The 22,201-nt window shown below is 42.7% G+C and overlaps 1 long non-coding RNA gene across 2 annotated transcripts in view; it reads left to right on the top strand.

Moving 5' to 3' along the window:
• The window catches only part of LOC122451064, an 84,031-nt gene that overhangs the window by 3,939 nt on the left and 57,891 nt on the right, over nt 1-22,201 (top strand). The window contains exons 2-3 of one of the 2 annotated variants that reach the window (XR_006272298.1): nt 11,369-11,589; nt 20,163-20,461. The exons of the other annotated variant lie outside the window; for it this stretch is intronic. This is a non-coding gene — a long non-coding RNA (uncharacterized LOC122451064). Of the gene's footprint in view, nt 1-11,368; nt 11,590-20,162; nt 20,462-22,201 lie in introns of those variants that run through there. 2 annotated transcript variants of the gene reach the window in all.

Genomic DNA, 22,201 nt, shown 5'->3' with positions numbered 1-22,201 from the left:
CACAGACACGTTCCAAAGGTGTGCACCTCCTTAGTCTTTTGTCTCAGTACATTTCTCTTCAGCAGCCTGGACAAACCCTGTCACTTATTGTCAGAACTTCTCATGCTTTCCAGCCCCTATTTTTCATGGACCCCCATGAGTCCATATGGTAGGGCTAGACTCAAAGTTGGTATTTGGGAAGCAGCCTCTGACGGCAGAGAGACCTGCTGAACTACAGTTCAAAAGGCCAGTATTCACAGATGTGCTCTAAGAGGGTAATACAATTTTTGATCCCACCCAAATGGATATTTTATCACCAATCCACATAGCAACCAACAAACAGATCAACCCGAAGAGTCACGTGCTAATTCCTGTGGCTCAAACCCATCAACCCCCTGAGGAGTCAGTAGGTCCAGCCTTTGTTTGAGGCTTTGACATTAATTTTTTTTCACTTCTATAGTTGTGTGAGTCCAGCTCCTTCTTCCATCCTCCTTGTTTCAAATCAATTTTTGCTTTATGATTTTCAGCCTTCAGAAAGTTAAACCTGATTCAAGGAAAAGAAAAAAAGGATCAGTTGGGGAGCTATGTGGGGGAGTAAAAGTTTGAGCAAGGCATTATATTGAAGGCAGAGTGAGAACCCAATGGATGGAGGCTGTTAGAAATGTCCCACGGGCCAGGGCTTAGGGCTAGTGCCTAGTGTGCTTCCTGGTCCCCAGTTGGCCATAGTGCCTCTTAGGGAGGAACCCAGGATTTTAGGCTGACCAGTTTGCTCTATTTCCCCAGTCATACTTCCACATATCAACCAATCTTTATAGCTTAAAGATTCTTACTGCTGCTGCTGCTAAGTCACTTCAGTCGTGTCTGACTCTGTGCGACCCCTTAGACGGCAGCCCACCAGGCTCCCCCGTCCCTGGGATTCTCCAGGCAAGAACACTGGAGTGGGTTGCCATTTCCTTCTCCAATGCATGAAAGTGAAAAGTGAAAGTGAAGCCACTCAGTTGTGTCCGACTCCTAGCGACCCCATGGACTGCAGCCTACTGGGCTCCTCCGTCCATGAGATTTTCCAGGCAAGAGTACTGGAGTGGGATGCCATTGCCTTCTCCGAAAAGCTGAAAATTTCGAGGCTCCCCCTACTTGAAGACCTCACAGAAGGCCCTAAGGATAAAGCCAACAAAAGTATCTCCCTTACAATGAATTGCCCAAGGAATATAAGGGGACTGGAAAGGACTTTAGTGATTGTGTATAAAACTCATTTTACAGATGAAGCAGTCGAAGCCAGAGAGGTGAAATAATTTATAAATTCTTTGATAATTAAAGATATTTTCATTGCAACTGTTACATTATCTTATTTCATTATCATGCTGGTTATTCTGGATAAGACTGTTTCTAGTGGTTATAAGATTAAAGATATGCATTTGATATTAGTTTTCACAGTTTGGAATCCTTTCATGCCTGGATTGATGTATCAATAAAACCTGTCCTATCCCCTCTAGTTCTTTGTCTCTGATTGTCTGTGTCATTTGAAGGTACCCACTGCAGGAGACCCAGGTTCGACTTCTGGGTCGGGAAGATCCCCTGGAGAAGGAAATGGCAACCCACCCTAGTATTCTTGCCTGGATAATCCCATGGACAGAGGAGCCTGGCAGGCTATAGTCCACAGGGTCGCAAGAGTCGGACACGACTTAGCGACAAATACCACTGCTCTGTAGTTTTAGTTATTATGGCTAGTCCTCATATTATGTGTGAGGACACACACTCCTGGGGGACAGGGGCTGGAACTGATGCATAGTTGTTTGTCCTATGTTGCCTAGGTGGGGAAGAAGTGCCTTTTGAGAGCATCTAGATTGAAATCCTCTTATGTGACTTTTAGGGAGTAGGAAATCCCCATAGTATGTTAACAGTAAGGGTGGTTCTATGACCGACTTGTAAGTTAGAAGCCTCTAGAGATGGTAAGGTCTTCCTTTCCCTGATTCCTGCTAACACAGGTGCAGAATGGTCCGTTCAATCCCCAGAAGCTCTTGGCTGAAGGAGAATGAATCTTCTGAGCTTGCAGGGAGGTATCAGCTCCAAGAGAGGCTGTGAGGGCTACCGAGGAGGTCCAGAGCAGACCTCGCGCTTACCTCCACACCCCTGCGCTGGCATATGCCTGGCCCTTGAATGAAGGGACAGATTCCATCCATAGAAGGAGCAGCATTTTTTTCTGGTTTTTCATTTTTTTCCCCTCTGAAATGGACATCATCTCAGACTGCATGCAGCCAGGTTCTACCAGACATTTATGACTGGCAGAACATCTCTCATTGCTCTGTCAGTTCCTATTGCCCTGCTTGGTACTGAAAAGTCCTCCCTGCATGATGAACCCCACCCTGTCCCCGCCCTCCCCACCTCCACCCCACCTAGTACCTGAGTCACTCCAGGACTTACTCACTCTTCTCCATCATGGCTAGATTTGGAATTGGTCTGGGATAGCCTATGTCTAATGGGGCTTCCCAGCTGGCGCTGGGCAGGGAACCCCCCTGCCAATGCAGGAGATGTAAGAGGCACCGGTTTGATTCCTGGGTTGTGAAGATCCCCTGGAGGAGGGCAGGGCAACCCATTTCAGTATCCTTTCCTGGAGAATCCCATGGACAGAGGAGCCTATCGGGCTACAGTCCACAGGGTCACAGAGAGCAGATTATGACTAAAGTGACTTGGCATGCCTGGCTGCCCCGTGAACCAGTGTGTGATGGGTTTCTATTTTACTTTTTTAAAAAATTTATTTAAAATTTTTCTGTATTTATTTTGGGCTGTGCTAGGTCCTCATTGCTGAGCATGGACTTCCTCTAGTTGTGGTGAGCAGGGGCTACTCTGTCATGGTGCATGGGCTTCTCATTGTGGTAGCTTCTCTTGTTGCAGAGCACGACCTTTAGAGCATGGACTTCAGCAGCTGTGATGTATGGGCTTAATTGCCCTGCGGTATGTGGGATCTTCCCCGACCAAGGATCAAACCCATGTCCCCTGAATTGGTAGGCAGATTCTTACCCACTGGACCACCAAGGAAGTCCCTCTATTCTACTTTTAGATTGAACTCTCATTTCTATTCTGAGGCTGAAGTTTTGTTCAAACCCCAAACCCTTGTCCAGGGCTATAGTCGTTTCCTAGGGCTTCCAAAGATAAATCACCACAAACTTGGTGCCTTAAAACAACAGAAATTTATTCTCTCAGTACTGAAGGCCAGAAGTCTGAAATCAAGATGTGGGCAGGACCACACTCTCTCTGATGGTTCCATCTTCTGGTGGCTATTAGCATTCCTTGACGTGTAGACTCATCACTCTAGTCTCTGCCTCTGTCTTCACATTGCCTTCCATGTGTCTATTTTATGAGGATCCATCTAATTGTCTTTAGGACTCACCCAAACTACCCAGGATAAGCTCTTCCTTTCAAGATTCTTAAGTTAATCATATTGGTAAAGTTCCCTTTTCAGATATTCCTGGGTAATTTGGGTGAGTGCTAAAGAGAATTAGACTCTAGGGATTTGACATGGATATCGTTTTTAGGGAGGAAGAAATCATTACTTTGTTTACAAAGGTTCTGATATCTCCGGGCCCATGTTGGCTTCTCTTCCTGGGAGATGAGCTCCTTGTCTTTCTTATTTCTGGCTGAGGTTAAGATTCAACACGAATATGTTCATGTATACAGAGTGCAGTATACACATCTCTCTGCTATTTTTCTCTCTATTCATCTGTCTAATCTCCCTCCTTACCTGTATGTTATCCATCTAAAATGAGACAAAAGTTTTATGAAATTATATTTTAATCGATGTGAGATGTATTCTGGTATTTCCTATTCTATTTGATTCCATTCCATTCTGTTCTATCCTTTTATTTGGGAAAAAGTGCTAGTCAAAACCTACTTCAATTGATTCCTAGTAAGTGGTGACCTACAGTTCGCTGCATTCTGTTCTTAGAGCGCTGCTCTGATTATATCCTGTTTCTTACTAACTCTCTTTAAACCTGTTTTTTTGTATTTATTTATAGCTGTGCTGGGCCTCCACTGCTGCAAGAGGGCTCTCTCCAGCTGCTGAGAGCAGGGACTGCTAGTGGGCTCTAGGACACACGGGCAGTGCAGGCCCAGCTGCCTTGTGGCATGAGGGATCTCCCTGGACCAGAGATTGAGCCGCAGTTCCCTGAGTTGGCAGGCAGATTCTTAACCACTGGACCACCAGGGATGCCCCTCTGAGTAACTCTCTGATGGTCTTACATTGCTTTCCATGTGAAGTCCCAGGTCCTCAGCCTGGAAGGCTCCTTGTTCCCCCTCAGGTCCATTGTCCCTGGCAGGAGGCAGCAGACGGGGCTTTGGACCTGAAGGCTCTGTCTGCGGCACTTGGAAGTGCTGTGGCCTTAGACACATTAGCTTCATTTTTTATGTCCCTGTACCCTCACTTGTAAAAGGGAATCACGGTGCCTTCCTTCCTGGGCTGCTGTGAGGGTCAGATGAGAGAACACACAGTTGGTGCTCGGTAAACATTAGTGGTGAGGTTTTCTGCCCAGGGCATGCTCTGGTTCCCAACATACTCCACTTTGGGCTGTTTTCCAGAAGAATTTGGTGCCCTTCTGTATCTGTCCATTTGTTCTTTCTATTACCCCCTCCTGACCCAACTGCCTTTTTTTTGGAGAAATCGTATCAGTCTTTCTTGACTCAGTCAGAATGTCACCATTTCAGTCTCCTCTGATCTATGAGTGAGAAGTGGTCCACATCTCCTTGTGAGTCTGTAGCCTTATAACCATGTTTTGGTACTTCTCGTGTGTCACAGTTCTCGCTAATGTCCTTTATAAGAATGGGAGAGCCTTTTCAGATGGGGAATGTGTTCACCCCATGTATACTTTCCCAGTGTGCATCCCCTCAAAACACTTAGCACAAATAATATAATATATTGAGTGATTTAGTGTGTAAAACTACCACTTGCTGTAGGAAGCTGGGATAAGTATGACTCTTCAGTTTTCCAGTTAATATAGAATGTTTGATAACTGGGTATGTAACTGAGGATGTCTTGCCTATCTTATATTTTTAATTCCATCAGAAATAAAAAAAATAATCCTTGGTTTATCTGAACTTTTCGTATATACACACAACTTGTATATATCAAAATGACCAGCTTGTATATAAGTAATAAGTAATGATATAAGTAGTAACATATAAGTAGTAACATGTACAAGTAATAATGCTTGTATATAAATAAGTGACCAGCTTATAGCTGGTTTTATATCAATGATATCAAAGAAGTTATCCATCATTCCTAGGGTTATCTTATATGCATATGTATGTGTGTGCTTTAATTTTTGTATCAGTGCATGGTAAAGGAAAATTAGTTAGCAAAATAAAAGAATGGTATAGTTCTAGACGAAATCTCAGCTTAACAGTATAGATTGAAGGTTATGAGTACAGGCTCTGGACCTAAAACTCTTGAATTTAAACCCTGTTTATTATAAATAAAATTCATTCATTTACTGGTTCTGCTATTTAATCTATTTAATCTCTCTATGTCTTTATGTCCTCATCTGTATAAATTGAGGCTAATAATAGTATCTACATTTTGGGGACTTATGAGGATTAAAATAGTTAATACATGTGAAGTACTTACATAGTATCTGGACGGCATCTACCAGTAGAACACTGCATACACTATGTTCTGCTTCTAGGTACATATCCAATAGATATGAGTACAGGTATTTACCAAGGGACATTTACTGGAATGTTCATAGCAGCATGGTTTATAATAACCCCAACTAGAAGCTACCCAAATGCCCACCAATAGTACAATGGATAAATAAATTCCATTTTATGTATATAATAGAATATTATAACATGTAACAACATGGATGAATCTCACAAACATAGTAAAAAGTGAAAATAACCAGATGTGAAAAGGAAAATACTGTATGATTCCATTCATGTAAAGATCAAAACCAGGCAAAACTAGAAAATAGGATAATGATTGCCCTAGTTGGGGAGAATGACTAGAAAGTAGCATGAGGAGAGTATCTGGGGGTGCTGGATATGCCGGCTTTTATGCTGTGGGTACTGACTATGTGGATGTACTCAGTTTGTGAAAATTCACCAAGCTGTGCACTTGTGATTTCTGTACTTTCCTGTATGTAAATTATTTTTAAAAAGTTTTTAAAAGCAGTGTTGACCTGAAATGAGTAGACTGCTCGATATTTTTCCAGCAAAGATGGGTTTATTCAGGATTGGCAGAGAGTTACAATTTTGTCACTGCAACCATGACAAGCCATGTACAGACCTCTACATGACAAGAGAAGGAGAATGCTTTTATAGAGAGAAGGAAGTTGGGAGCGTTATTATAAACAAAGTCCATGGCTTCTCATTGACTGAGTCTTGTCAGGAAAAAAGAAAAGTCATTCTTGTTCCTGTTGAGCTCTGCTGTCATTGCAGGACCTGGGAGCTCCCTCTTCTGGTCTCCTTAATCTATTTAACTGAGGTTCCTGTTTATTAAGTTTTTATATTTTCCCCTTTTGATCAAGATCTTTCTCTGAAAGCACTCCTGATCAAGAGTCAAATTTTCAAGTTTTAGTGGCTTTTTGTCTCTCAGTGTTAAGAAAGATGTGTCAAGTTGGAGGGAATGTGAACAGATTGGAAACTTATTAAGATCACATTAGAAGGGTGAACGCTCAGGCACTTTTTATCTAAAGTCCATATGTTATTAGGAGGAGCTTTCCAAGTGGCATTAGGGGCAAAGAACCCACCTGCCAATGACATGAGACATGGGTTCAATCCCTGGGTTGGGAAGATCCCCTGGTTGCATGGCAACCCACTCCAATATTCTTGCCTGGAGAAACCCATGGACAGAGGAGCCTGGGGGGCTACAGTCCATAGGGTCTTACAGAGTTGGACGTGACTGAAGTGATTTAGCACACACAGAGGTGTGTTATCAAGATTATAGACATTAGAGATCATCTGAAGTGTATAATCATCAAAGTCTGGCAACAAACTTGCCCTCTGAAAGTCTTGGGGAAGCTGTACCGTCAGTTGTCTTCTGCTTCAATTCAAGAAAATCTTTACTTTCAGGTCACCAGATGATGTGCAGTTCCAGTCACAGTTCATTGCTTTCTTTATGTATTTTGCGCGAATCCAAGAGTTTATTTCCTGGAATTTGGTGACATGTGGATCACTTAGCAGTATCTGAAAGGGGCCTTTCCAGCAAGATTGAAGAAGGTTCATCTGGAAGTATCTTTTCTAATACACAAAACCTCTAGGTTGCAAGATGTGATGCTTAAGGTCTTTATCTCCTGACAACTTTTTAATAGAAGTAGTTAGGCCTTTGCAATATTAGACTATCTCTTATCAGTTGTGGGTTAAAAGAAGCAGGAGTCAGGTGCATTGGGTACCATGTGACTATCTCAGGAGAGACTTTATGAGTTCCAAAAGGTGTGAATCTGAGATTTAGAAACATTAATGGTAATGTGATGAAGGACAGAAATGGTAAGGACCTAACAGAAGCAGAAGAGATTAAGAAGAGGTAGCAACTCTGTGACAACCTAGAGTGGTTGGATGGTGTGGGAGGTAGGAGGGAGTTTCTAGAAGGAGGTGACATATGTATACCTATGGCTGGTTCATGTTGATGTGTAGCAGAAACCAACACAATATTGTAAAGCAATTCTCCTTTAATTAGAAATAAATAAATTAAAAAATAAAAAAAGAAGAAGTGGAAAGGATATACAGAAGAACTATACAAAAAAAAATCTTGGCAAACCAGATAACCATGATGGTGTGGTCACTCACCTAGAGCCAGACATCCTGGAGTGTGAAGTCAAGTGGGCCTTAGGAAGCATCACTATGAACAAAGCTAGTGGAGCTGATGGAATTCCAGCTGAGCTATTTCAAATCCTAAAAGATAATTCTGTAAAAGTGCTGCACTCAATATGTCAGCAAATTTGGAAAACTCAGCAGTGGCCACAGGACTGGAAAAGGTCTGTTTTTGCTCCAATCCCAAGGAAGTGGGGAGTGAAAGTCACTCAGTTGAGTCTGACTCTGTGACCCAAGCCAGAATACTGGCGTGGGTAGCCTTTCCCTTCTCCAGGGGATCTTCCCAACCCAAGAATCAAACCAGGGTCTCCTGCTTTGCAGGCGGATTCTTTACCAACTGAGCTATCAGGGAATTTTTAGAAAGGCAATGCCAAAGAATCCTCATGCTACTGTACAATTGTGCTCATTTCACATGTTAGCAAGATTACGCTCAAAATCCTTCAAGCTAGGCTTCAGCAGTACATGAACTGAGAACTTCCAGGTGTACAAGCTGAGTTTAGAAAAGGCAGAGGAACCAGAGATCAAATTGCCAACATTCATTGGATCATAGAGAAAGCAAGGGAATTCAGAAAACATCTGGCATTGACTATGTGAAAGCCTTTGACTGTGTGGATCACAATAAACTGGAAAATTCTTAAAGAGATGGGAATACCAGATCACCTTACCTGCCTCCTGAGAAACCTGTGTGCGGATCAAGAAGCAGTAGTTAGAACTGAAGAGGTACCAACTGACCATTTCAAAATTGGGAAAGGAATATGACAAGGCTCTATATTGCCACCCTGCTATTTATTTATTTAACTTTATTTATTATTATTATTATTTAACTTATTTAACTTTATTTATTTAACTTCTATGCAGTGTACATCATGCGAAATGCCAGGCTGGATAAATCACAAGCTGGAATCAAGATTACCAGCAGAAATACCAATAACCTCAGATATGTAGATGATACTACTCTAATGGCAGAAAGGGAAGATGAACTAAAGAACCTTTTGATGAGGGTGAAAGAGGAGACTGAAAAAGCTGGCTTAAAACTTAACATTTAAAAAACTAAGATCATGGCATCCAGTCCCATCACTTCATGGCAAATATTAATAGAAGGGGAAAAGTGGAAACAGTGACAGATTTTCTTTTCTTGGGCTCCAGGATCACTATGGACAGTGACTGCAGCCATGAAACTGAAAGATGCGTGCTCCTTGAAAGGAAAGCCACGACAAACCTAGACAGCATATTAAACAGGAGAGACATCATTTTGCCGACAAAATTCCGTCTGGTGAAATCTATGGTTTTTCCAGTAGTCATGTATGGATGTGAGAGATTTTGGACCATAAAGAAGGCTGAGAGCTGAAAAATTGATACTTTCAAACTGTGGTGCTGGAGAAGACTCTTGAGAGTCCCTTGGACTGCAAGGAGACTGAACAAGTCATTCCTAAAGGAAATCAGTCCTGAATATTCACTGGAAGGACTGATGTTGAAGCTGAAACTCCAATACTTTGGCCACCTGATGTGAAGAACTGACTCACTGTAAAAGACCCTGATGCTGGAAAGATTGAAGGCAAAAGGAGAAGAGGGCTGTAAAGGATGAGATGGTTAGATAGCACCACAGACTTAATGGACATGAATTTGGGCAAACTCTGGGAGATAGTGAAGGACAGGGAAGCCTGGCGTGCTGCAGTCCACGGGGTCACAAAGAGTGGGACACGACGTAGTGACTGAACAACAACAACAATGGCAATGCTTTTGACCAAGATATTTGGAGGGCCTTTACAAATTTTGCCAATTGAGTCTTTTTAAAAAATTTATTTATTTTTGGCTGTGCTGGGTCTTTGCTGCTACTCTTTGTTGCAGTGCACAGGCTTCTCATTGTTCTCATTGTGGTGGCTTCTTTTGCTGTGGAGCACAGGCTCTAGGGCGCTTGGGCTTCAGCAGTTGTGGCACACAGGTTCAGTGGTTGGAGCTCGTGGACTCTAGAGGGTGCGAGCTTCAGTAGTTGTGGGTTAGTTGCTCTGTGGCATGTGGAATCTTCCTGGACTAAGGATCAAACCTGTGTATGCTCACTGGCAGGTGGATTCTTATCCTCAGTTACAGGGAAGTCCCCAATTGAGTCTTTTCTTTTTTCCAACTGAGTCTTAATAATGCCATTAGTATGTTTGAAAAACCTGAGGATTGGGAGTGATAAGGATAACAAAAGTGTTTTTGAACCAGAAAAAACAGTGCAGGCTCTTTGAAGTATGTGGCCAGTAAAATGGATTCCTCAATCACTATGAAGTTTTAGAGGAGTTCCCCAGGTAGGGGTAATCTTTTCCAAAGGACTTTAGCCACAAGAGAGGCAGTGGACTGAAAGAAAAGGCTTTAGTCCAGTATGAAAACATACAGGCCTTGACTCAAATATATTTATATTCATCAGACAGATGTCTGTGCACATCTCTGCCAATTGCACAGTTTTGTTCATATTTATGGCTGAGTAATATTCCATTGTATTTCTGCACATCTTCTGTATCCATTCTTCTGTTGATGGACATTTAGGTTGCTTCCATATCAGTGCTGCAATGAACATTGGGGTACATGTGCATTTTTGAATTATGGTTTTCTCTGGATATATGCCCAGGAGTGGGGTTGCAATGATATGGAAGCAACCTAAATGTAATTCTGTTTTTAGCTTTTTAGAGAACCTACATACTGTTATACATAGTGACTGTATCAATTTACATTCATACCAATAGTGTAAGAGGGTTCCCTTTTCTCCACACCCTATCCAGCATTTATCACTTGTGAATTTTTTGATGATGGTCGTTCTGACCAGTGTGACGTCATTGTAGTTTTGATTTGCTTTTCCCTAATAATTAGTGATGCTGAGCATCTTGTCACATGCCATCTATATGTCTTCTTTGGAGAAATGTCTAGTTAGGTCTTCTGCCCAGGTTTTGATTGAATTTCTTTTTTTTTTTTTTATATTGAGCTCTATGAGTTATTTGTATATTTTGGAGATTAATTGCTTGTCATTAGACAGAGAAAGTTGTATGAAATTCATTTGCCAGACCTCAAGTGGGCGATCCATTAGGCTGTGTAAAAAGTGAGGGAGCAACATGAACAGGCTTTCCTGGTTTGTACTTCAGACAAGTGGAACAAGTAAGGCACTTTCTCGGTTCAATAAAAACCTGTGTTTTTAGGTGAGTACCCCAATGGCACCTCCTTCCTTTCCATATACAAAAAAGGAAAAAGGGCATTTGATAATTGAGACACCCCAAAGCAGGTAAGTTCATCAAACTCTCCTTTAAGGCACTGAAAGCTATGTCTCTCCTTATTTCCATAAAATTAGGTCTGGATTGTTATTTTTCAGTAAAGTACATAATGGTTTGGCTGTAAGAGAGAAATTTGAAATCTAATTTCAGTAATAACCAACTAATCCAAGACAACCATGAAGTTTTTTCTAAGTTGGCGTTTAGTTTTGAGTTTTGGGAAACTTAGGAATCCATTAAGTCTATCTGGCTCCAGGTATAACCCTTGTTCTAGTATCAGATACCCTAAATATTGAATCTGGGTTTGGGCAGACTGCAATTTTTCCTTGTTGACATTATGTCCCTTTAAGGTGAAAAGCTTTCTCAAGTGGATGCCATTTTCCTGTAAGGAGGCTTAAGAAGGGGAGCAAAGAAGCAAATCATCCACATATTGCAACAAAAGAAGGAAGCTCTCAGGGACTTTATATCAACCAGATTAGCCTTCAGGATTTGCAAGAAATAAAGACTTCGTAAAAGCCTGAGGCATTACTGTCCAGGTGAATTCTTCTCCTTCCCAAGTGAAGGCAAAAAGGTATTGGCTCACTTCATCAACTGAAATATCTTCCCTTGTAGCTCAGTCAGGAAAGAATCTGCCTGCAGTGCAGGAGACCAAGGTTTGATTCCTGGGTTGGGGAGATTCCCTGGAGAAGGAGATGGCAACCCACTCCAGTATTCTTGCTTGGAGAATCCCATGGAAAGAGGAGCCTGGCAGACTACAGTCCATGGGGTCACAAGAGTCAGACACAACTTAGTGACTAAATCATCAAAGAATGCACTGCATAAGTAACAGTAAAGAATTTGCCTTTGGTGGGAATGGGTGTTAGTAGTGAACGAGGGTTAGGAACAACAAGGTGTCCAGGGATAACAATGTTGTTTATTGCTTGGAGGTCCTAGACAAACCTCCCTTTGGCCCTTAGGTTTTCTCACCAGTAAAATGGGAGTGTTACAGGGACCAATACAAGGGATAATGAAGTCTTATGCCTTGTAATCTTCTAATATGGGTTTTATGCCTTGAAGGTCTTTTTTACTTACAGTTGTTTAGTTGTTAAATCATGTCCTACTCTTTGTGACCCCATGAACTGTGGCCTGGCAGGCTCCTCTGTCCTTGGGATTTCCCAGACTAGAATACTGGAGTGGCTTGCCGTTTCCTTCTCCAGGGGATCTTCCCAACCCAGGGATCGAACTCACATCTCTTGTCTTCACAGGCAGATTCTTTACCACTGCTCCACCTGGAAAGAGTACTGGTTTATTCTAGAGAGATTTGAATCTTGGTGGGAGGTACACTGTGAATTTTCCCAGTGTCACTTAGAGATTTTGTCCATAAGGAAAGTGGTAACTGATTCAATGAGTACAGATGATCAGTGTTTCTGGAATCAGTTCTAATATCATCAGAGATTAAGGAAATAAAATGTCAAAGGGTCATTTAAGCGACCTAGTTGGTTACACTGATGACTACTATGAAATTCTAGAATTACTTACCCCTTTGGGAGAGCTAAATTCCAGCATGATACCTCTCTGAGATGTCTTGGTCTATTAAATGGATAGGAGAGGAGGAACTAAGGAGGAAAGGGTATGTATCTCTCAAGGGCCTAGACAAAAGGAAATAGGTTCAAAGATAGGAACCTCCTGAGGTTCACTGGAGATTCCTGCTATTTGAACTGTTTCAATTCTCTGAGGCCAGGGCTGTTTAACAGTAGTGGTGTTGAGTACCAAGAATGTGGCTCCAGTGTCAGGACTGGAAGAGATGCATCCCCAGTCTAGAGAAATGTTTCTCCAAGCTGACTAGAAGGGAGGGTTGGGAAGATCCCCTGTAATTCCTTGGAGGCCTGACATTGAGAATTGGGAGGATATTGGAAAGGCTGGTTAAAGGGCTGAAAATGCCTAAAGTGCTTAAATGTGTAAAGATCTCTTTTCAGTACCCTAGGTCTCTGCAATAATAGCAGAAACTAGGAGGATTTGGTTTCATTTAGGAGCCTTCATTTGCTAAGGTGAAGATTAAGAATTTCAGCAATCTTCTTTTGAGGTGACTCATTTAGGATTCGAGAGAGCTGGTTTATCAGATTAACTAAATCTGCAGTGGAGGTAGTTTCCTATTCCATCCTGGTCTTTTTTTTTTTACCAGAAGGAAAAGGTCTCAGTTTGGTCCATTAATAAAAATAGAGCAAAAACTAGCCATGTGGACTCACCAGCTGAAGGGAAGACCAGAGTTTTCCTTAAAAATAAGCTGAAGTCAAGTGTAGTAATTATGAACAGGTTCATCAGATTTCTGTGTGAAAGCCTGAATCTTATCCGATCAATAGGTTTTAAAAAAGCCCTAGGAATTGCTCAGTGAAGTCGCTTAGCAATTGTGTACGCCTGACCATATGATAAACAGGCTGGTCTCCCAGTTGTAATTCTAGAGACCTTTTAGGATTTCCCCAATTAGTAGCTTCCATCCAATGTTGAGTCTGGCCTTTACCAATGAGCATATGAATTGGGTGATAAAAGTCAGAGAAACCAGGATGCTAAGTTTGAATGACTCTGCTGCATTTCTCAGCAAATCTGTGAAGATCTTTGGTTACTTTGGGAAAGTCTTTGACTATGGTTTGCAGTTCAGCTTTAGTCCAGGGAGTATAAGAAATTAAAGGCTTAGCCTCTTGACTCCCAGGAGGCTTAATTTTAAGGGGAGAGTTTCCGATAGGTTCAGCAGAAAAGGGAGTGGGGAGAATTTCAGAGAAAGGGGGTTTGGTGAGAGAACTAATACGGCAGAATTGAAGTAGAAAAGAAGGTGTTGGCAGTGTATATGGGAAGAAGGAAGATGGTACTGGTGGCAGAGTCTGGATGTGAAGAGCAGAAGGATGACAGACAAGGTGGCTCTGGAAGCAGAGCCTGAGCCATCAGGAACCATTTTATTTCTCTTAAATCAATTGTTTGCCTCAGTTAATCTTAAAATTTCATTTTGCAGAGAGGCAATTTTTAGATTCCTGATTATGTTGGGAAACCTCAAAATACCAACTGAAATAAGCATTCCACTCAGTTCCAGAAAATTTTGAGCTATTGTAGTCCAATTTGGTTTTAAGGAAATTAAATTTGAGGATTTCAAAAAGCTCCCCATGATGGCCTTTGATACTCTAGATTGCCTTTGGTCAGATTGGCCCTTTTAGTTAGAAATGTGCAGGAGGAAAGGACATAAAATTGGCTGCATTTATTGTGTATGGGGGCACTCTCAAAATATTTAGGTAACTGGGATCCCATTTCTCAGAGGTTTTTCTCTGATGTAAAAGGACAGTTTTCAAATGGTTCAAATAGCTTACAGGTCAAGTCAAACAGCTTGCAAGTCTGAATACCAGCCAATTCAAAAGAAACAGCTTGGTCCTGGAGAAGTAGCCAGATCAGAGGCTTTTCCAGCCAGTTTCCAGAAGATAGCTCCTTCCTGAAGAATAGGCCGAAGGCTGAATGGCCACAGTTTCATCTGAAGCAGCTTTCTCCCGAGTTCAGTTCAGTTCAGTTCAGTTGCTCAGTCATGTCCGACTCTTTGCAACCCCATGAACCGCAGCACTCCAGGCTTCCCTGTCCATCACCAAGTGCTGGAGTCTCCCCAAACCCATGTTCATTGAGTTGGCGATGCCATCCAACCATCTCATCCTCTGTCATCCCCTTCTCCTCCTGCCCTCAATTTTTCCTGGCATCAGGGTCTTTTCAAATGAGTCAGCTCTTCACATCAGGTGGCCAAAGTATTGGAGCTTCAGCTTCAACATCAGTCCTTTCAATGAACACCCAGGACTGATCCACTTTAGGATGGACTGGTTGGATCTCCTTGCAGTCCAAGGGACTCTCAAGAGTTTTCTCCAACACCACAGTTCAAAAGCATCAATTCTTCGGTGCTCAGCTTTCTTTATAGTCCAACTCTGACATCCATACATGACTACTGGTAAAACTATAGCCTTGACTAGATGGACCTTTGTGGACAAAGTAATGTCTCTGCTTTTTAATATGCTGTCTAGGTTGGTCATAACTTTCCTTCTAAGGAGTAAGCGTCTTTAATTTCATGGCTACAATCACCATCTGCAGTGATTTTAGAGGCCCCCAAAATAAAGTCAGCCACTGTTTCCACTGTTTCCCCATTTATTTGCCATGAAGTGATGGGACTGTATATTGTCACCCTGCTTATGCCATGATCTTAGTTTTCTGAATGTTGAGCTTTAAGCCAACTTTTTCACTCTCCTCTTTCACTTTCATCAAGAAGCTCTTTAGTTCTTCTTCGCTTTCGGCCATAAGGGTGATGTCATCTGCATATCTGAGGTTATTGATATTTCTCCCGGCAACCTTGATTCCAGCTTGTGCTTCCTCCAGCCCAGCGTTTCTCATGATGTAATAAGCAGGGTGACAATATACAGCCTTGACATACTCCTTTTCCTATTTGGAACCAGTCTGTTGTTCCATGTCCAGTTCTAACTGTTGCTTCCTGACCTGCATACAGGTTTCTCAAGAGGCAGGTCAGGTGGTCTGGTATTCCCATCTCCTTCAGAATTTTCCACAGTTTATTGTGATCCACACAGTCAAAGGCTTTGGCATAGTCAATAAAGCATAAATAGATGTTTTTCTGAAAATTTTTTGCTTTTTGATGATCCAGTGGATGTTGGCAATTTGATCTCTGGTTCTTCTGCCTTTTCTAAAACTGGCTTGAACATCTGGAAGTTCACGGTTCACGTATTGCTGAAGCCTGGCTTGGAGAATTTTGAGCATTACTTTACTAGCGTGTGTGATGAGTACATTTGTGCAGTAGTTTGAGCATTCTTTGGCAGTGCCTTTCTTTGGGATTGGAATGAAAACTGACATTTTCCAGTCCTGTGGCCACTGCTGAGTTTTCCAAATTTGCTGACATATTGAGTGCAGCACTTTCACGGCATCATCTTTTAAGATTTGAAATAACTCAATCAATAGTTTGACCTCAAGATCAGACCAAAGCACTAAATGAGTACTTGTATGCAAAACAGGGCCTTAACCAGAAAGATGAAACTTTAAAATAGACCCCAAGTAAAACCTGGAAATCGTCAAATGGAAAAAGGGAATGCGTTTGCACTGAGGATCAAGGCATATTTTAAATTGCAAGGTTGGTGAGAAAAATAGTGACAATGGGTTCAGTTTTGAGTATTACACCTGTTTGCTCACTAGACCCAGAGCTATCAGGGGTCTTCTCTGGTTCCCATATGGGTCACTAAAATATTGATTTGAAATAGACTGCTAGATATTTCTCCAGAAAGGGGTTTTATTCAGGATCAGCAAAGAATTGCAATCTGGGGACTACATTGATGGTGAGCAACATGCAGGTCCCTTCACGGCAAAGCTAGGAGAACACTTCATGGAGGGAGAAGGAAGTTGGGAGGGCTGCAGAAAGTGAAGAGTCCACGGCTTTTCATTGTCTGAGTCCTTGCCAGGAAAGCAGATGTGTTGTTCTTGCTCCTGTCGGGTTCTGCTCTGGTTGCTGGGTGTGGGAGCAGTCGTGTCTGGTCTTTCAGCTCTGTTTAATTGAGGTTTCTGTTTATTAATTATTCACAGTACACAGTGAATAAAAAGTGCTTAATAAAGGTTAGTTATTATTATTAGTCAGAAAGACGGGGTTTTGAACACTGGCTCTGTGGTCATTGAAATTAGGGGTTTCTTAAACTCTCTACTGCTAAAATTATAGACCAAGATAGTGATAATGATACTTGCCTTGAAGGGATGTTAGATATTATTGAAAACTGCTGAAATGAGATGTTTAAAATGGTGGCAGCCTCTTTAATATCCAGCAACAGCCTTGGAGCAGATTTCTTATGGTAGTAGGAAAAATCACTTGAGTGCTTTGCTTAGTTATAAAAATGTAAGGCCAGTAGATATGTGCTATCCTTGGGATAATATTTTTAAGAGATTTTTGTTTATGATCTGAAAAAGGTAGCCCCCTCACCATAGTCCTTGGTATACAGAGGTAGTTTTGAGTAGGAGTTGTTAGTTTTTCCAAGTAGCCAAGGAATCCACTGGAAGGAATGCAATAAAGTCCCTGGTTCTTCTCTTTTAAGGGTTAATGTCATTAGACATTGATGTACTGGGCTGATATTTGTTGGAAAGAAAGAACACCAAGGATCCTAGAGTGGAATTCATCATGGGCATGTCTAGCTTGGATTCAGGGTCAGGGGTTCGTGGGGCCCTGGGACTATGAGAAAGGGTGTTCTACAGCACTTGGGTGAGGCAGGCATTGTTTTATTCTTAGAGATGATGACTGGGAAGATGCATTTGACTTAAAATGATGAGTGGAGTGGAGGCTTGACTGTGGCCTGTTTGAAAAAAACACATCTGCATGGCAGGGATAATCAGCCACTGGAATAGGTGTGACCAGGTCTGGTATCACCATGAGGTAGCCTCCAAAGCAGTGGTACTGGTGAGCTAGTCGAACTTTCTAGTTATTTCTCTCACCTGGCATTCTCAGTTCTCTTTAGAACTGAGAAAGGCCCTAGGGATGAAAGAATGGAAAAGGCCTCCTGGAAGGAATTCCAGGTTTCCTGCTGGTAAGGTCTTTGGGTCTCAAGGAATTTACCAGAAGGATAGAATAGATGAAACAGTGTTTGTATTCTAAGCTTGTGGAGCATACATCCTTGTTAATAATAATAGCTCTAATAATGGCCATCATCCATTGGGCACTTACAGTGTGTCTGGCACAGAGACTGATCTTTGTTCTTCCCTTCTTTGCCGGGAGAAATATCAATAACCTCAGATAAGCAGATGACACCACCCTTATGTCAGAAAGTAAAGCGGAACTAAAGATCCTCCTGATGAAAGTGAAAGAAAGTGAAAGAGAAGAGTTAAAAAGCTGGCTTAAAACTCAACATTCAAAAAACTAAGATCCTGGCATCCGGTCCCATCACTTCATGGCAAATAGATGGGGAAACAATGGAAACAGTGAGATACTTTATTTTTTTGGGCTCCAAAGTCACTGCAAATGGTGACTGCAGCCATGAAATTAAAAGACACTTGCTCCTTGGAAGAAAAGTTATGACCAACCTAGACAGCACATTAAAAGCAAAGACATTACTTTGCCGACAAAGGTCCGTCTAGTCAAAGCTGTGGTTTTTCCAGTAGTCATGGTTGCATATGAGAGTTGGACCTTAAAGAAGGCTAAGCACTGAAGAATCAATGCTTTTGAACTGTGGTGTTGGGGAAGAGTCTTGAGAGTCCCTTGGACAGCAAGGAGATCAAACCAGTCAATCCTAAAGAAAATCAATCCTGAATATTCACTGGAAGGACTGATGCCGAAGCTGAAGCTCCAATACTTTGGCCACTTGATGTGAAGAGCTGACTTATTGGAAAAGACCCTGTTGCTGGGAAAGATTGAAGGCAGGAGGAGAATAGGACGACAGAGGATGAGATGGTTGGATGGCGTCACCGACTTGATGGACATGAGTTTTGAGCAAGCTCTGGGAGTTGGTGATGGACAGGGAAGCCTGGCATGCTGCAGTCCATGGGGTCACAAAGAATCAGACCCGACTGAGCCACTGAACTGAACTACAGTGTGTCTGGCACAGAAACTGATCTTTGTCCTTTCCTTCTTCTTAGACTAGACAAAACTAGATATCCCAACATCCTTTGAATTAGATGTGGTTCTGTGGCTAAATTCAGAAAGGAGACGCTGTGTAGGACTTCTGGCCGTAGGCCTCAGGATAATAGGTTTTCTTCCAGTTCTCTCTTTCGCTGCTGCAGGTTGCAACCTGGAGTGGTCCAGCTTTGACCAGGTAGATGTTAACAATGTCCTAGGGGGTCACAGAGCAACAGAAAGGAAGGAACCCGGATCCCAACTGACTGTGTGGAGTTGTCTTCCCTGCTATCCTGGACTTTTAGCCTTGTAACTGTTCTGTGAGGGAAAATAAGCTTCTTTGTCATCTAAGCTTATATTTCTCAAACTTCAGTAGTCCTTGAATGGGGGCTTGAGAATTTGCATTTCTAAAAATTCCTAAGTGATGTTAATGATGTTGGTTCAGGATCTCTAAGTCCTTCCCCAGGAATTTTGATTTAATTGCTTGCAGTGGAGTTCTGGGACAGCTGGAAGAAACAGAACAAAACAAACAAACAAAAAACCCTACTCAGGTGATTCCAATCTACAGCTAGGGTTGAGATTCACTGCATGGGAGGAACATTTTCTGGGAATGCAGGAGTCCTTTCCTGGTGCCCTTCAGCAGAGGAGACAATTCCTTCTAGCTGTTCTAAACAGACTTGTCATCCTCTCTTATAATTTATTAACCACTTGTGGATAATGCTTCTGGTTGCTTGTCTGCACTGCTGGGAGTACTTGTCTTCCTCAACTTCATTTCAACCAGAAACTTCTTGTTTTGACTTCTTCTTGTTTGACATCTTATTTTGGATGCTGAGCTTTGTCTTTGAACAAAATAATTCAAGATGATAATGTATAGAGAAGCTGATTGTTGGCTTTCCCCAAAATCTGCCTTTAGGGACCACATATCGAGCATTTGATCTTCAGCACTGCAGCAGTGGTCTAACTTGAGCTTTCAGTCCTGAGACAGACAGACGCTCGCCGTTACTGAGATGGATGATGTAATAATTAAACTACTATTTTGTGCAATCAGTTTCACTTGAAGGTTCCAAAGTCTTAAGAACATCTGGTGGCAATTTGTAGTTAACACAACATTATTTTGCATTTATTAAGTGTTGATAATGCAATAGGTGTTGTACAGAATACAATCTCTGTTCATAGGTCAAGAGAGGGCAAATGTGTCCCTAAAGAAAGAATGTTATGGATTTTTCCTAAAAACCCACCTGTTGAAACTTTATAATTTTGGAAAAGCTGTCGTTTGTATAAATTTTCTGCAACTTATAAAGTCTTTTTACATAGATTGATCTTTAGCATTGTTGCACTGTGATTTAGTCAGTAGCAAGCAACTGAAAACCTGACTCAAACTGCATCAAACAATAAGAAAAGTTACGATTGGCTTAAGTCCAAACCAAGGGTATCATGGTTTTGGGTTGTTAATCCAGTAGGTTGATGAGGACTTAGGTACTGTTAGGGGAAGCACACTGACTGAAACTGCCCACCCTGGCCAGGCACCAGAGTAACCATTTGCATGAGTTTTTTTTTAGGACAGGAGGTCCTGGTAAGGAACACGGAACTAATAAGCCACCACCAACTGGAAGAGTGTGGGAAAGGTCAAAAGGAGATGCCACGTGTTCTTCTACCTCCCAGCATCCTTCTCGTTGGCATCCATCTTGCCTGAGCAATGCATGCACGACCAGGAAGGACCCTGAGTCAGAATGATTGACCAAAGACAACCTGGAAACTAATCCCATCACCATAAAACCTGAGACTTTGAGCCACATGGGTTTCCTTACCCTCTAGCTCTCTGCCTGGACACTCCTTCCCAATAAAGTCTTTTACTTTGTCAGCATGTTTGTCTCCTCAGACAATTCATTTCTAAGTGTTAGACCAGAGCCTCCTTTTGGGCCCTGAAAGGGGTCCCCCTTTCTGCAACAGTACTCCTCTCTCTCTTTCATGCTGTTAGCCAGGGCATCATCAGCTCAAGCCAAGACCACTTTCCCTTATGGTAGTTAAGAACTACCTCAGTAGCAGCTGGGGCTACCTATCTCATTATTCTAGCTCAAAAGAAGAAAAATCTCTCACCCAACATGGAAGAGAAATCCTTCTCTAATACTGAATAGTCAGATTAGATAACATGGTATCCCGTGGTAGGGGGGTCAATAAGGTGGGGTGGTGACCTCCAATGACTGCTTTGGGTTCCTGGACCAGTTATTGGCAAGGAATCGTGTCTGACTCTTGTGACCCCATGGACTGTAGCCCTCCAGGCCCCTCTGTTCATGGGATTCTCCAGGCAAGAATACTGTAGTGGGTGGCTATTTCCTTCTCCAGGGTATCTTCCCAACCAGGGATTGAACCCCGGTCTCTGGCATTGCAGGTGGATTCTTGACCATCTGAGCCACCAGAGAAGCCCGACTGGCGAGGAAGGGTGGGTTTACTGTGATTGGCATAAGCCAGTCAGCGTTCCTCCCTGGAGCTGGCCAGGGAGTCTGTTTCCCCTGGGTCACATGGAAGGGGTGGGTGAACAAACAAAGTCTAGTCGCTCTTAGGAAATAAGCAGAGGGGAATGGACACTGGTAGCACTCAACAGGGTTTACTGCCAGTATCTGGGGCTAATTTACAGAGGAAATGGCTTCCCTGGTGGCTCAGATGGTAAAGCGACTGCCTGTAATGTGGGAGACCCGGGTTCCATCCCTGGGTCAGAAAGATTCCCTGGAGAAGGAAATGGCAACCCACTCCAGTATTCTTGCCTGGAAACTCCCATGGACAGAGGAGCGTGGTGGGCTACAGTCCATGGGGTCGCAAAGAATTGGACATGACTGAGCAACTTTACTTACAGAGGGAAAAATAGGGTTATGGAAGTTGGAGGACACCCAAGATCTCACAGTTCAGCTGTGGCAGAATCGACACTTCTAGTTGTTGAACTGTTGTACACTTTAGCAGTGAAACCAACCCAAGACAATACTCAAAGCAGAAGTTTGTCTGCAGCACCTCCCCCTCCTCTGCCCTTCCTCCCTTCTTTGCTCATCCTCTTTCCTTCACAATTTAGAAAGCAGTACTCACTGGCCTTGTTGTGGGGTCCCAGCTTATTGATGGTGATGCTCTCTGCTGGAATGCCCGAGGCACTTGGCAGGCCTGGCCAGCATTACTTGTAGGGAACTCTCCTTGCCCCCACCCCAGACGTTCCCCCACCCCAGGCCAGTGCTGTGGCTGGAGCAACCCTTGAGGTTCTTACTGTCCTTGCAGGCTGCACTTCAGCCAAGACACCAGGGAACTTTGCTGAACAAGATTTACTACTTATGAGTCCTGGAGGGTCCACGGCACATCTGAAGGCTGCACAGCCCAGAGGAGGGGAAGAGAGGAAGAAAGAGGGGACCTGGGGCTCTGCCTTCATTAGGGCCCAAAGGTGGGAAGTCTAGGGTTTGTAGGCTCACTATTGACCACTTTAAAGGATAACAGGGGGAATTGGGGCACAAGAAGGGAGAAGTGAAGTCACTCAAGCCATCAGTTATCTAGGTGACCCAGGGCTTTCTGAAAGAGGGACCTGCATAGGTGAGGTCAGTCTAACGTACCTGATATTTTGCTA

Source organism: Cervus canadensis, chromosome 12, assembly GCF_019320065.1.
Source record: "Cervus canadensis isolate Bull #8, Minnesota chromosome 12, ASM1932006v1, whole genome shotgun sequence".
In the NCBI taxonomy this organism is placed as follows: Eukaryota; Metazoa; Chordata; class Mammalia; order Artiodactyla; family Cervidae; genus Cervus; species Cervus canadensis.
This window is presented reverse-complemented; position numbering and strand designations above follow the sequence as displayed.